The sequence below is a fragment of the Helianthus annuus genome, chromosome 15 (assembly GCF_002127325.2).
Source record: "Helianthus annuus cultivar XRQ/B chromosome 15, HanXRQr2.0-SUNRISE, whole genome shotgun sequence".
NCBI classification, from domain to species: Eukaryota; Viridiplantae; Streptophyta; class Magnoliopsida; order Asterales; family Asteraceae; genus Helianthus; species Helianthus annuus.
In genome coordinates, this window is record NC_035447.2 from 22,957,821 (window position 1) to 22,969,506 (window position 11,686).

The following is an 11,686-nucleotide window of genomic DNA, read 5'->3' on the forward strand; positions in this document are numbered from 1 at the left end:
ACCGTTGAAAGTGTCTAAAATGAAGAAAGAAGGTGTAGAAGTCAGAAATTTTGAAGAATTTCAGCTATTCTCTGCAGAACTCCTCCTCCTGAAGCTCTGATACCAATTGTAGGATCGTTTCGAGACCTAAACGAGTCGTTCAGAGGCGTTTTCGTCAATTACAGGTGCGGAAAACAAGTAATCAACGTAGGAATAGCTTGTAATTCACTTTAAACTCTTTCTGTATTGATTTGACAATGGTTACAATCAGTTCTCGATCCGGCAGCACTTCGGTACGAGTTTCGACACACACACCCAAACTGGATCGCTCATCAGCCTATTTATACATGATTGGGTTCGCTTATTGGACAGGCCCAATAAGCGAACCACTCGAGCGAACCTAACAAAAACCACTCGAGCGAACCTAACAAAAACCACTCGAGCGAACCGGACCATTTACATTCGAGCGGACCTGACCACTAATGTCCGTTCGAGCGAACCGACTATACAATTGGACCTATAAGCGAACCAACTAGCCCAATTCTATACATTTTCACATTTTCTCGTGGTTCGTGCCCAGATCTAACATTCTAATACTACGACTTGATCCAAAACGAAGTCAACAGATGAAATGCACCAACACATTTTTTGAAATCTATCCAAAACATCTAGAGCTACTTTTCTAAGCAAGTTTTTCTCTATATAACATATACAACTAATTTTCAACACTAAACACTTAACAATCATCACCAAACTTCATAATTTTCAACTTTAAAATCAAGCTCTAGTTGTAATTGTTGATTCCTTATAGCTAACCATTTAAACACACTAAACTTTAACTAAACAACAAAATCAACCAACTAAAGTTTCAAAAAACAACAAAAACAACTAAAATTACAAACTTTTTTTAACAATTGTATTTCTCTTAAAAATCCAAATAAGACAAGAAAACAAAAATAAATCGAACCATAACCGAAAATAGTGATGAGATGCTGTTTTCGTGAGTTTGGTGGCCAAAATTGCGTTGGGTTGGGTTATTATATTTTAGTTCAAATTAGATATTAGATTGGGTTGGGCTTGAGTTATGGTGTGTTTATTGGGTTAAAGGTTAAGAGAAAGTTAATTGGATTAAGTGAGAGTTAATTTGTTAAGTGGAAAGTTAATTAGATTGTATTTAAAAAAGAACATCAGTGTTTACGTAATTTTTTTACAAATTCATAAGATTTTTTTCCCTAAGAGGGGCGGTCGAAAATTTCCAAGGGGTGCGGATGAAAATTTTCAAGGGTTGCGGTCGGGATTTTACCGGGAAATTAGCACTAAATTTTATTTTTTCAAGGGGTGCGCCCGCCCACCTTAAGATATAGGTGGGGACGCCCCTGCCTGAACGGCGATTTGTTGTTTAACCACCGCTTTTTCCGATTCAAAACCCCAAACCGTAGCCACCGTTTGTCTTCATCCACTATGGCGACGATGGTGGTTTGAAGACGAGGTGATGATGAGGATGTTTGTTTGAGAATGAGTGACGAAGGCAGTGCCCGTGGATCCATATCGGTTTCTTGATTGCGAAAGGGGCCAACGACTTCGGTCGAGCAAAAGCACCATCGGCAGGGAAACCCGAAGGATGGCGACAACCAGAGAGGAAGCTATGATGGTGGAGGTGGTTGTGGCTTGAGGGAAAAATAAACTAGAACAATAAGGGAAGACATTTTGTATTTGATGAAGATAAGGTTTTGGTGGTAATGTGAAAGAATGATGTACCAGTGAAGTGAAAAACTTTGTTGCAGGTAGGAGCATAGGAAATGACTCTATTTCACTGATGTTATTTTTACAATTATTTATATTATCTTAACGTGATTATTTAATTACCGTCATCACATTGTAGACATGATATATATTCACCTCCATTAGGCATAGATATGGGAAAACCTCATATGACCTATTGGTCTCAAAGGCCCTATTGGTTTCAAAATCTTATCTCACCTAAAAAATGTCACTAGGCTATAAAGACATGGACAATCTAATTACCATATTTTCTTAATAAAATGAACTTAGCATATTATCATTATAGATTTTGGTCTTATTCAGAGGCTAATTGGTTTAGCCTAATTAACTCATATTTATTTTAAGATGGCAATTACTTTGTTGCTTAGGAGACCGGCTTATCAAAAATATAATTATATATAGATGGGTAATAAAGATTCTTGGCTCTTGAAGAATTCTGACTAGAGCTGTAAACGAACCGAACGAACACAAACAAGGCTATGTTCGTGTTCGTTCGTTAAGGAAATTTGGATGTTCGTGAACTGTTCGCGAACACATAACGAACAGAATTTTGTGTTTGTGTTCGTTCGTTAAGGAATTTTGGTTGTTCGCGAACAGTTCGTGAACACTAATCACGAACGCAAACGAACACAAATAAACATTAATTTTGAAAATTAAAAAAAGGCACCGTTAAGGCCAGATGGGTTATTAGTTTTTACTAATTTTTTAATGTAATTAGTGTACTGAAGTGTATGAATTAGGCGGGAAAGTAAAAAAAAAGGTGGGAAGGTAAACAAAAAGAGGGGAAAATAATACTTATAGGGGAAAGTAAAAAATTAATAAAACATTAAAACTTTTAGAAAAATAAACATAAAAAACCGAACACGAACGGACATATTACCGAATGTTCACGAACGCATACAAACGAACGAGACCTTTGTCCGTGTTCGTTCGTTAAGCTTATCGAACGAAATTTTTTGTTCATGTTCGTTCGTTAAGCTTATCGAATGAACATAAACGAACTTCCCGCCGAACGGTTCATGAACTGTTCGATGAACGTTCGGTTCGTTTACAGCCCTAATTCTGACATAGAGTAAAATTTAGTATTTATTGGTGTAATTTAAAAATAGGAGTAATGTAACCTTTGTCATTCATATATATATATATATATATATATATATATATATATATATATATATATATATATAGAATTGCGCTAGAATGAGAATCACCTCGAGTTGTAAGAACCGCGAGAACTACACCCCACGGAGCGCCGTTCGCCGCGATCTTTTTTTACAAGTAGATGTGTGCATTATAAACACGGCCGTAAAAAATCACGGCGAACGGCGCTCCGTGGGGTGTACTTTTTTACACCTCAAGTTTGGTGAAAAAAAAAAGAAAAAAGAAAAAAAAATTAAAAACACCAAACCTGAGGTGTAAAAAAGTACACCCCATGGAGCGCCGTTCGCCGTGATTTTTTACGGCCGTGTTTATAATGCACACATCTACTTGTAAAAAAAAAATCGCGGCGAACGGCGCTCCGTGGGGTGTAGTTCTCGCGGTTCTTACAACTCGGGGTGGTTCTCATTCTAGCAGCTCCCTATATATACATACATATATATATATATATATATATATATATATATATACTACTTTAATAAACATATGTGAAGGACAAGATGGTAATTGAACAAGGTGTTGAAAAAACACTTAATGCACAATGTACAACTATTAAGGCACAAGAAAACACAAAACCATTTACCCTTTACAAGGTTCTACATCTGCCGTCCAATTTTGTAACTTTCTCACACGGATCAAGATCTGGACCGTCCATTTGACTTCACACGGATCACCAATTGCTTTCTCTCTCAATGCTCACACATCTCACAAAACAACATCAGATCTTCTCTCTCTCTTCTCTCTCTCTCTTCTCGGCGATCTAGGGTTTCATGACCGCCCGTTGTGGAGAATTTCAAAGACTTGAGCTCGGCGACTGCCATGGATCTGCCGGAATATGCATCTCGAAGTTGTAATCGGAAAGAAAGCGAGGTGTTTGTGCTGTAAAGGCGGAGTCATTCCAGCTGCTGCTCACATACTTTTTATGAATAAAAAGTTAGGGTAAGTTCTTAGTGGAGTCACATTGTTGCGTGATATTATGTTCTCATTTTGTTTGGATTGAATCTTCATGTTATGGTATCATAATAAATAACTGTTGTATTGAATTTAGTTGGCTTTAGTGTAACTAATTTAAAGTATAGAGACTCAAATATATTACTTTTGCAGGTCAATTTGACTGAATATGATGATAAACATGGATTTGTTTTTGATGCTGTGATGAATAAAGTGTCACAAATGATAAAGTGGGTATATAAAATTGTGTCTTCATCTTCACATTCTAATCCGGCGACATCGAGCAAATCCAGGATGAGGGTAGTGCTTCCAACAGCCGATAATCACTGCAGACATAAACCACACATAACCAAGGTTAGTTAGTGGTAAATTGGTTTCTTGAAGACACTGTGATTTTGTTCTTTGATTCTATCTGGATTTCACTATTTTTGATGTAAATTGGTCATTTCACGAAGTGGGTTGACTTTTGTTCCCTAAAAACCCAATCTTTTACTTGGATTTTACAGAAAAAAGGTAACATTTTTAGGGTACATCAGCTCATTCGAAAGGATTTTTTTGAAGGCATTGCTATTTGGTTTCTTGGATTCCATCTCGATTTCAATGGTTTGGGGTTTTATTCGGCTATTGGTTACCAAAAAGGTCTTTAGGTACATTCTCCCCACACAACTGTCTGTAAGTTTGTAATTATAGTTATTCGATAGTTGACATCATCTTGTAAATAAATAGGTATCTCTTTCATTTTATGACCTTATATCCTCTTTTATATGGAAATTTTGCTCAATCTTTCTGACTAGATTTATTTTTTAGTGTAGAAATTATGTGATGAAGGTTGGGGAAAATGGTTAAAGTCATCCAAAGCGTTTTTAATAATTAGTTTTATCATTGAAATTTATGCTTCTCGACTCATATTTGACATGCTAAATAAGACAGACAAAAAATGTTTTGGTATAGTCAACCAAGCCTAACTCCACTTGACCCGTTACTCATTATGCCACTTCTAACTCAATTCCTGTTGGTTCGTCGCCTAGAATTTCGCTTGAGATATAGACTTATAGGTCAAATTTAGTTCAACAAATTTAAAAAGGTTTTCAATAAGTAACATAATTTGATTATGTACTTTTCGCAGTGAAATCAGCTTTGGTAACTACCTAATGTGGATGTTGTGAAGGCTCGGTTCTATTTCAGCAATTGATATCCGGGAACAGCTACGGTCAGGCTATGGTATGTGTTATGTCTTATCACAATTATAGAAAGGTAATGTCAAGTCTCACTCTAACAGGTCAAGTGGAACGGGAGTCGTCCAAATTATGTCTTTAATGAATAAACCAACTAACTCGCTTAACGTGTTGTTTTGGGTGCACTTAACAGGTTCGTGGGTGACATGTTTAGCCCGTTTAATTTTTATAAACAAATAAAATTATTTTTATAACAATTTTTAAAAGATAAAAAGAGAACTGAAGGGTGATGTGATACTTCTACATGCAAATGAATGAAGTTAGAATTTCTAGGAGGGTGGTATTGCAGTTCTTTCAGCCCCCAGACCTGGAACAGGTTCGATTTTATGTCTCAGTTTGAACTCAGATTTCTTGAATCAATTTTCTGTGGTGTTAATTTCTTGAATGAGTTTTGTTGTGAGAAGATGGAAATGGAATTAAGATTGGAGAAGAAATGCACAGAGGAGTTAGATGACGCACTCATGAGGTCGATTAATGGTCATGGTAGAATGGTGGAACATTATGCTGATTTGCAGGAAGAAGTATAATGAACTGGTGGAGAAACACCGGTTGATTCTTGAATGGATAGCGGAGGTGAAACGGGTTGCGGCTAAAGCCGGAACGAAAGGTCATGGGAATCGGTTTTCGAAGTCGTTGGCAGCTGGTGAAGTTCTTGTTAGGTTGAGAGAAGCTGAGGAAGCAGCAACAGATGCACATGTACTTTTTAAACTACTCTGGTTACTCATTTTTCTTTTCAGTTTTCTTTAAACCCCATCAATCTTTATATATCCAATAAAATCCTGCAGGGGCATCTCGGGCTCAGAAGCATCTCTGTCAATCTTCATCTCTGTCAGATTAGCTCAATAGGCGAAGCTTACCGAAGCCCAACTCAAGTTGACATCATTTTCCGATACTTTCTTATTGTTTAATGAGTTTAATGTTGAGTAATTGATCTTTAACACAATAATTAGTATTAAGAGCACCGGGGATGGATGAGCTGAAGGTTTCATTGTGCAGACCATCTCAAATATGTGAGGGTGTCTCAATTTGGGAATGGTCAGGATTGGCTTGGGATGAGGGAGATGAAGCATCTAAATGGTTCATTAATTATCTTGGCAAGCCAAGTCGGTTAATGTGTTTTAATGAAGGTAATAATGACCTGTTTATTCATCAATTGGTTTTCCGGGTCATGTTTTTACGACATATATAATAAAATGTGTCAAACATGTTGTAGTAGCAGGACCCTTCACGATGCACTACACTCCGATGACGGTTACAAAAAGAAATTTTCATGGAATGCGCGCATCCGAATGGCACTTGGAGTTGCAAGAGCCTTAGAGTAAGTGAATACTTATATATTCATAAATTCACCACCAAAATAAACTTATTTTATGTTTAATTTGCATATTAACGTCTCGCTTCATTTTCTTTCTCGCTTGTGGTGGTTTAGATATCTACACGACTTTAGCGAGCCACCTATTATTCACAGAAACTTCAAGTCTGCAAATGTTCTTCTCGATGAAGATCTTTCTGTGCATGTCTCTGATTTGCGGTTTAGCTCCGTTAATATCCCGTGGCTCAGTAAGTCAGGTAAGCTGTATTATCCAACGGGTTGAACAGGTCAAAAGAGTTGAAAGACTCTCGAAGTACAACTTCTTAAATCATTTTTAAAAAATATAGAGTAAATTTATAATCATAATAGTTTTAGAGCTGTTTGTGGGTCAAGAAAACCGGACCCACCCATAAAAATGACCCGTTTTAACTAAAGAAGTCAACATGGTCAGTATTTTGTGTTCTCTAAATTGCTTGTATATCCATACAGTTGTCAGGACAACTTCTGTTAACATTTAGTTATGGAGACCCAGAATTTGAGTCGGGAATCTATACATCTCAATTTGCATTTGGTTGATGAAATTCATCAACACTACTCCAAACCAAAGTTTACTTCTTTTTTCGCAAGCTTCTTTTAATATGAAATATCGATCAAATGTTAAAGAGTGTATACAAGTTTGTGCAGTTATTACTGTTCCAATTGAATAGCATGAAGCAACTATAAAGAGGGGGGGTATGTTTTTTTTACGATTTTTTTGATAAACCATGAGTGGTAATATCAATATTTTTCCAATTATAGGCGCTATATGACCTGGATCTGTTTTCTTCTGGTTATAGATAAAAGCTATGAAGGACCTGTATCTACTAGATTTGAATGTCACGCACAAGAAATCTCTTTCCAAATTGCTACAGGTAAGTTAATGTCCCGTACAAAAAATGGAAATCTTTGCGGTTCAAAAGCATGTATAATCGTTTAAAGGTTAACATGTTGATTTACAAAAGCATACAGAAAAGTCATTTGATGAAAACCTTTTGTTGTCCAGCATGATTCTTTTCAGCAACCAGATAACGAGCTGCTTGAGACACTGAAACGCATATATTGGAGCGTTGCATGGAATTCTTACAAACCCCTAAACATGGTATACCAGCCATTCATAAAGACCAGCTGGATGCTTATGAAAAGGCTATTATTAATGTCATCAATTCAAAATTGGAGGAACTCTCAGCAGCAAGATCAAGCACTTCCTCCACCGCATATGCAATCTTTGCAGCAATCTGAACCAACACATTCTCAATTGACGCAGGTTCATTCACATGAAAATGAAATGACCAAATACATTCTTAATTCCATGCAGCCGAGTTCTAATCTTGACCCGGGTCAGAATAGCGATATGAAATTCTTACAACTGGTCTCTATTGGTTCACTGCAACAAAATTCATCGAGTGGGCCCCATGCCCCCAACAACTAAACTTGCATATTGTATATCTCATTATCTTGGGATATTAGCTATAATTATATAGACAAGTTGGGTACTTACAAGAGTTGTATAGGTGCTGAGTTTACATTTCTATATTTAAACGAAAACCTATGAATGACCACTCGGGTTTTACGCTCAAATTCTAGATTGTTTATTAAGTGCACAACACTTAGCAAGATACTTGCCTTTTTATAAGGATGGTATAAAATTTGTTGCGTTAAATGGTAAAATATAATAAATGGGTCCATGTACTGTATGCATTACAAAGGTGAAGGTTTTAAGCATATTATCATTCCCAAAAGACACCCATGTATAAGTTTCAGCTCTAAATATGGTACCTGGCCGAATTGCTTAAATGGTGCTTAATTTGGTATCTTACTTGGAATCCTGGCAACAAATATAGTTGTTAACTTCCATGCTTTTACATTTTTGACTAAAAAACTTATCTTAATATGAATGTTATATGGTAAAAATGTCGATTATGTTTAAAAACTTTAGTCACTAAAGTTTCTTTTTTGGGTCTGGGAATTTAGTTTTGCATCTTTAATGGATGTCTTGTCATGAAAATTCGATAATTATGTGTTGTTTAAGTAGGAGGTTTTTGATAGTTTTTTTTTTTTTTTTTTTTTTTTTTTTTTTTTTTTTTTTTAAGATTTCATGGTAAGATTGTTTTATGTAGCCTGTTGCTTTTTTGTTCAAATTTGACTTGACCCTTTAACATACAACCAAATTTTGTATATGATTCCCAAAATTTTCATGTCTAGAACTTATATTTAATAACACAAACACCACTAACATGAAGTTAGAGGTGTTTCATGCACCATTCCATCAAGAACTCGACAAATAACCTAAATAAAGGTACCTTAGAAGATTTGAGAATGATGGAAAAGACGAGAATTAGAATGGTGTATTTGGATTTTAAAAGGGTAAAACGTCACTTTATATGGATTTAATACTTTTTAACATTTGTTACACATAATTTCAAACAACCTAACGTTTAGCAAACAACAAAATCATATCCATAAGGATATCCGGCTTCGATGATCGTGGTGTTGACGCACGTATAGTTAAGTCACTTCCAAATGGGTCATAAAAAGAGTTGATTATTATATAAGCTCGGCTTCCGATGATGAACATATGGTGTTTGCCTTGCAGGGTCGTTAAGCAACATTCTATTCATGTAACTTCTGTATAGGCGCAAGTTTGTCTAAATTTTAACCTTTTGATATGTTTACAAGTTGTACACAAAATGTTAAGAAACACAAGTTGGGTTGAACGTTTTAGCTTGTTAGGAAAAACAATCCAAGGCAGATTGTATTGATTAGTTTTGAGCTTATGGTTGTGCTTTTGTTGGCTTGGCGCAGTTCGGTTTGTTTACATCCTTTTAAAACTCTTTAAATCCCCATGACCGGTTTTCACGTACCTTAACCGAAAATTTAGATTTTAGTTATCACCCAACTGAACTGAACCTTCTCATGCACACCCTTAGAATTATTAAGTGTTGTGTAGTCCGCTGCATCGCGAATTTGGTTTTGGTTATGGCTCAAAACCGAACCGCCCCGTACATAACCCTAGCATGTGTATTTCTTAGTTTAGTTTTAATAAACAATCACAGCTATGTTAAAATGTACTAATTTTGGTTTTTTATTTATGCAATACAAAGAAAATTACATATACAAATGAGAACCATGTAGTGACTTAACTAGATAGTTGCAAACTCATGTCGCACTATTGGTACATGGCTTTTGGTTATGGGCTGCTAAAAGTCTAAAACCCCCATTGTCGTTAGGTCCCTATTGCGAGTCTCCACAAGCATGGTTTATAATTTCTTTAGACATTAGCCCTGAGCTCGTGTTGCTAGCCTAAAATGTGGCGACTTGCTATATGTTTTTGGTGCCACCACGTCGTATTTCTTAATTCCTTTTATTTATTTATTTATTTACTTTTTATAAGTTCTGTATCTTTAATTTGATTTCTGTATCTTTTATTTTATATTTGACAAAAAGAGCTTAAAACGAGTGTGAAGGTTATTGTTGTCAGATTCCTTTAGTCTCTCGCATAAATTATCTTTTAAGAAGTTAACTGTCATTTTCATTCCTGTGGTTTGGTGGAAAATGTCACTTCAGTAAAAAAAAAGCGCCAGTTCTGTCCTCAATATTTTTGAAACGTGCCAGTTCAGTCCAAAAAGATAACGCCTTGCGCCAGTTTTTTCCTCAACCTTTTTAACGACGCGTTATCTTTTTGGACTGAAGTGACACGTTTCAAAAATGTTGAGGGCGGAAATGGTTTTCAAACCGGTAACTTGAAATTATAAGTATGGTCATTGATTATTAATAAATTGAACAAACTTGATCTCGCTAATATGGAAAAACATGCCTACAAAAGATTTTACATATGTGTTTGTACATATCAGTCCATACATTTGAATTGCACTCAACTAAGTGATATTATTGTTAAAACATTGTGCTTATTTTTTTTTTATTAATCATCAAATACTATTTGTTTAGTACTTCATTGCAACATTAGTAGACAAATCATTTAGTAAATGTGTGACTTGTAGGCGGTTGTAGCCGTCTGTTGATTCATGATTTGGTGAAGCTCCAGTGACCAGGCTCTTTTCGGAGAAGCAGCAATTACAAGGCTCGCTTCTGCATGTTCTGTTGTAGAACGGATTCATGATTTTCCAAGGTTAGTTTGAGGGATGTAGGTACACACGGTGTGTTTCACTATTATTTTTCAATCATTCAAGTTAGGACAGCTTGTGATGTTTAGTTTTTTGATAATCTAGAAGTTGTTGGATCTGTGGTGGTGTTTGGTAGTTAGGTGGCCATTGAGATCCTACAGGGGCAATTTGGTAATTAATCGTAAGTATGAAGTCCTATAATATGTTGTCAAAGGTGCACTAGGCGCCTGTCTAGGTGCTCAGGTGATGTGCAGCGCCGAAAAAGGTCGTTATGGCAGTCCAGGCGTAGTTTTGGCAAAAATATGCAAATTCTGGTATAAATAGTGTTAGCCAGTCCAAAAAATCGGAAAAAAACAGCCTGAACCTTGATCCTTGCAGGTTAGTTGGAGTGGCTTTGGAGAAGATAGAAGTTTATACAACCGGTTAAACCGTCCGGTACACCCGGTTGAACCGTCCGATACACCTGGTTGAACCGCTTCTAAGCCCGGCCCAGTACGGAATAAAAACCAGTTTTTAAAACATTGGTTTCTACAACTCAGCTGCCGGCAACAACCCCGGTACACTGGTGAAGGCTGTCACACTTTGTTGTGGTGATATCAGACCAGAAGATTGTGAGGACTTTGTGAAGAAAGAGGCGGCCGCGTGGTACATGACTTCTATGCAATGACATGATACTGTAAACAAGTCCGTTGATAAAATAATAAACCTTGATTGTTAATCTTGATTCAAGGGCACTTATAACATTCTTATGTAATTATGGACTTTCATGTTATTAAATGCAGGAGATCCAACGAAGAAGTGCAGGGTAGAAAGGTCACGGAACTACATATCATCATCTTGGACCCTTTAAATGATTTAAATTATTAGAAGGATTTTATATTTGTTTATTGCTTTGAATGTTTCATCTCCTTTTAGTGAAACAAATGTGAAAATTTCAATAGACAACATATTTTACTGTTACTGGTGTACCTTTTTTATTATATTTGTTCATTGCCTTGAATGTTTGAAGTTAGTGATTCTTGGTCAATGTAATCCTTAAAATTGATGTGTATGGTTGATTTAAGCAAAAAGAACTAATGAAAAAAGAGAATTCTTAAACACCAAACAAT

The 11,686-nt window shown here is 36.0% G+C and overlaps 1 long non-coding RNA gene across 5 annotated transcripts; it reads left to right on the forward strand.

Moving 5' to 3' along the window:
- Positions 1-3,656: 3,656 nt before the first annotated feature.
- LOC110910989 lies at positions 3,657-11,537 on the forward strand. 5 transcript variants are annotated; one of them, XR_004880501.1, is made up of 12 exons: positions 3,657-3,858; positions 4,024-4,224; positions 4,377-4,517; positions 4,997-5,421; positions 5,510-5,801; positions 5,891-5,977; positions 6,056-6,232; positions 6,319-6,423; positions 6,535-6,674; positions 10,455-10,582; positions 10,956-11,253; positions 11,360-11,537. It is a non-coding gene; the product is annotated as an uncharacterized LOC110910989 (long non-coding RNA). The 5 variants fall into 5 exon arrangements; XR_004880498.1 differs by having other exon boundaries at positions 6,322-6,423; positions 10,956-11,261; XR_004880499.1 differs by having other exon boundaries at positions 6,325-6,423; positions 10,956-11,261.
- The last annotated feature ends 149 nt before the right edge of the window (positions 11,538-11,686 follow it).